Below are 4614 nucleotides of genomic sequence, written 5' to 3'. Positions count from 1 at the left end.
GTTTAGGACGATGTATGGGCACTATGAGTTTCTTGTTATGCCCTTCGATTTAAAAAATGCTCCTGCAATGTTTATGGATTTGATGAACCGTCTTTTTCGACCGTATTTAGATAAGTTTATGGTGGTTTTTATCGACGACATATTGGTTTACTCACGTTATGAGAGTGAGCATGCGGAGCATCTGAGAACAGTTTTACCAACCTTGAGAGATAAGTAGTTATATGTCAAGCTTAGTAAGAGTGAATTTTTGCTTAAAGAGGTTAGAGTCCTAGGACACACTGTGTCTGGTGACGGGATCAGAGTTGACCCAAGCAAGATCTTGGCTATTGTTGAATGGAAACCACCGAGGAATGTGACATAGGTTTAAAGCTTTCTGGGTTTAAGTGGATACTATAGAAGGTTTGTGAATGGATTATCTATGATAGCCACTCTGATGACAAGTTTGTTATAAAAGGATGTCAAGTTTGAATGGACAGAGAAGTGCCAACAGAGTTTAAAGAAACTAAAGGCTTTGTTGACCGAAGCCCTAGTTTTAGTGCAATGGAAATCGGGAAAAGAGTTTGTGATGTATAGTGATGCATCCTTGAATGGGTTGGATGTGTGCTCATACAAAAAGGCAAGGTTATAGCCTATGCCTCGAGACAGCTAAACCCACATGAGAGAAATTACCCGACCCACGATTTGGAGCTAACAGTTATAGTGTTCGTATTAAAGATTTGAAGACACCATTTGTATGGTGAGAGATGTCAGGTATTCACCAACCATAAAATTCTAAAGTATTTGATGACTCAGAAGGAGTTGAACTTAGAGCAAAGGTGGTGGTTAGAGTTGATAAAAGACTACGAATTGGTGATTGACTACCACCCTAGAAAGGCTAATGTAGTAGCCGATGCTTTGAGTAGGAAATCATTGTTCGCCTTAAGGGCTATGAATGCTCAGTTTTTTGTGACTGATGATGGTTCAGTTCTGGTAGAGTAGAGAGCTAAACCGATGTTCCTGCAAGAGATTTGTGAAGCTCAGAAGGGTGACAATGATTTACAAGCTAAAATGGCTCAACGTGAGTCGGGTGATGAATCGGATTTTTAGATTAATACCGAAGGCTGTTTGATGTTCCAAGATAGGGTTTGTGTACCCAAGGATAATGAGCTCATTCAGAAGATTTTACGAGAGGCACATAGTGGTTGCTTGGCTACTGATAAACCGTAATTTATAAAGAGCGAGAAACGGGCCAAAACGGAGAAAATGGGCCAACATAGGAAATCAACATGGCTTAGACTTCCTCACACGGGTAGGCCACACAGCCGTGTCCATTTGGTAGAATCGAAGCACGACTCACACGGGTAGACCACACGCCTATGCCTATTTAACAGCCTTGACCACGGTCCGAAGCAATCGTACACGAGCGTGTCACACGAGCATGTCCCTGTCGAGCCTAAGTATAGTCCTATTCGGAAAAGTTTGAGGGCTATTAGGCATTCTAAAGCCTATTTAAACACCTGAGGAGGCACTTAGAAGACACAGGGAGTAGGAGGTAAGGAATTACTCAAGGAAAGCCGATTGATCCATCTCAGAAGCCGGATTCATCGTCAAGACTGAAGATATCCCTTCAATTTCCTCCTAGAGTTTTGGGTTTTCTTTATGTTTTGTTATCTTTATTCTTTTGAGATGTTTTCTTTCATAATTATGAACTAAGCCCCCTAAATACCTAAGGGGAATAAAACCTAAGACGGATCTTGTTATTATTATCTGAATTATATGATAAATATTTTACTTGTTCTTAATTATGTGTTCTTAATCTTGTTTTAATATTCTAGGATATTGATTCAAGTTAATGCGCTTATTCAGAGGAGCAAAAGTCCCTATCTAAGAGTAAATTTGTCGTAATTAACCGGAGTTGATTGCACGCCTAGAGATAGGGTGACAAGATTTTGCCAGATTAGGGTGAAACCTAATAAGGGAGTCCATAGATCGAGTTAATGCAACACTAGGGTGTTAATTAGAAAGAGATTTCAATTAGTCAGCCAAGGTTAGATGTTGTTAGTCTCGAGAGAGATAATAATATAACTTAGGGATTTCTACGGATCAAGTCAAATGAATAAATCGTCTGATTCAGAGTCAAATAACAAGTGAAGTCTAGGTGGATTTTTCCTTGGGTATTATCTTAATCAATCGAGTTTTCCCAAAAGCTTTTCCCAATTTTCTCTTTGTGCACCCTTATTTTAGTTAATTAGTTTAGAAAAACAAATCCCTTAATTTTTAGGCTAGATAATAAAAAGAAAGTAATTACTAGTACTCTTGGTTCCTTTGGGTTCGACAATCCGGTCTTGCTAAAGTTATACTACTGTTCGATAGGTACACTTGCTTTCATCGTGATAATAGCTACTTTCAAGAATGATTAATTATAAATTTTTAAAACCTGTCGCGAATATCACGTATCAAGTTTTTGGCGCCGTTGCCGGGGAAATAAGATATTAGGAACATTCGATTTTTATTACTTTAGCCATTTTACTTTATTTACAATTTGAATTTTTATTTTTTTTTCTAATTTTCTCTTTTATTCGCTCTTGGCAGGTTTTTTATAGTGTATGACTAGAAGAAATCCGTCGAGACCATTACTGTTTGATAGTGAGATCGATCGCATAGCTAGCAGAAACCGAAGAGAAATAAGGTGAAGCTTAAGATATACAGAGGAAGAGCAAGAGGACGATATTCAAACCACAACCGAGGAGATGGCTGAAAATCAGGAAAATCTGCTACCTCCTGTGATTGCCGCTGATCTAGTAAATCAGAATCATGCTCCACAAACTATGTATGATTATGCTAAATCGAATTTAACAGGAACTGAGTCAAGTATAGTTAGGCCTGCTATTGCTGCAAATAATTTTGAATTGAAACCTAACACGATTCAAATGATACATCAATTTGTTCAGTTTGATGGTTTGCAGGATGAGGATCCAAACAATCACTTGGCGAACTTTCCGGAGTTTTACGACATATTTAAAATCAATGGCGTCTCTGATGATGTCATTCGCCTTCAGTTGTTTCCCTTTTCGTTGAGGAACAATGCTAAACAGTGGTTGAACTCGTAACCACGAGGGTCAATCACTACTTGGGAACAAATGACCGCAAATTTTTTACTAAAATATTTTCCGCCGGCTAAAACAGCTAAATTAAGGAATGATATCTCTTCTTTGTGAAGATGGATTTAGAAACACTCTACAATGCATGAGAGAGATACAAGGACCTGTTGACAAGCTGCCCTCACCATGGGTTACCACTCTGGCTACAGGTTCAAACTTTTCATAATGGGTTGAATCCTTTGACTAGACAGATGGTTGACACGGCCACTGGTGGGACTATTAATAATAAGACACCTGAGGATGCTTATGAATTTATAGAAGAGATGTCACTGAATAGTTATCAGTGGCAAGTCATGAGGACTAAGCCAACGAAAGTAGTCGGCATTTTTAACGTCGATTCAGTCACCATGCTCTCCAATCAGGTAGAACTTTTGAATAGAAAAATTAACGATTTCCTTGGTTCTTCATAGGTTCACCCAGTAATGCAATGCAATGCAAGTGAAGGAGGAACGAGCAATTCAGAGTACCCACCTTATGGCCACAATATGGAAAACAAGCAATTAAATTATATGGGTAATAATTCTCGACCTTAAAATAATCCTTATAGTCACACTTACAATGCAGGATGGAGGAACCACACAAATTTCTCATGGGGAGGCCAAGGGAATCAGAGACCACCACCACCTCCAGGCTTCCAACAACCAACTTACCAACAAGAGAAAAAGCCGAACCTTGAGGAGATGTTAACAAAATTCATCTCTGTGTCAAAAACTCATTTTTAGAATACCGAGACAGTACTTAAGAATCAACAAGCGTCAATCCAAGGGCTCGAAACTCAGATAGGCCAGCTCATTAAATTGATATCTGAACGACCACAAGGTAGCCTACCAAGTAACACTAAACCTAACCCAAGAGAGCAGCTCAATGCGATTACCATTCAAGATGAGGAAGGGTTAGTTGCACTTAGACCAGAACCTAGGCAAGAAACTGTGGTAAGTAAAGGTAAAGGTGAGGTGGACCACAATGACCAAAAACAGGTAAGTAAAAAGTACAAACCACGTGTACCATACCCTAATGCGACAAGGAAATACCACTCAGGCAAACAATTCGGTAAATTCTTTAAACTTTTACAGAAATTACATATTAACTTACCGTTTATTGAGGCTCTTTCGTAGATGCCGAACGCAGTCAAATTTTTAAAGGAGCTTTTAGCAAATAAGCAGAAGTTAGATGAGGCGTCGCATGTGGAGATGAATGCAGTTGGCTCAGCCATTCTGCAGAATAAGCTGGCCAACAAATTGAAAGATCCAGGGAGTTTTACAATTCCTTGTTTAATTGGTAGCTTAGATGTTAATAATGCCTTGGCTGATTTAGGGGCTAGTATCAATGTCATGCCTTACAAAATGTTAAGCAACTAGGTCTTGGGAAACCCAAACAAACTAGGATGAGCATTCAATTAGCAGATAAACCAATCAAATTTCCTTAGGGTATTATTGAAAATGTACTCGTTAAAATTGACAAATTTATATTCTCA

General features: G+C 38.8%; 1 non-coding gene across 1 annotated transcript; it reads right to left on the bottom strand.

The window, feature by feature from the left end:
- Nucleotides 1-3167: 3167 nt before the first annotated feature.
- On the bottom strand, nucleotides 3168-3273 carry LOC128281309 (small nucleolar RNA R71). The gene has a single exon (XR_008271522.1). It is a non-coding gene; the product is annotated as a small nucleolar RNA R71 (small nucleolar RNA).
- Nucleotides 3274-4614: the final 1341 nt, after the last annotated feature.

Source organism: Gossypium arboreum, chromosome 9 (assembly GCF_025698485.1).
Source record: "Gossypium arboreum isolate Shixiya-1 chromosome 9, ASM2569848v2, whole genome shotgun sequence".
NCBI lineage: Eukaryota > Viridiplantae > Streptophyta > Magnoliopsida > Malvales > Malvaceae > Gossypium > Gossypium arboreum.
Note: the sequence above shows the minus strand (reverse complement) of the source record. Positions and strands in the feature narration are given on the sequence as shown.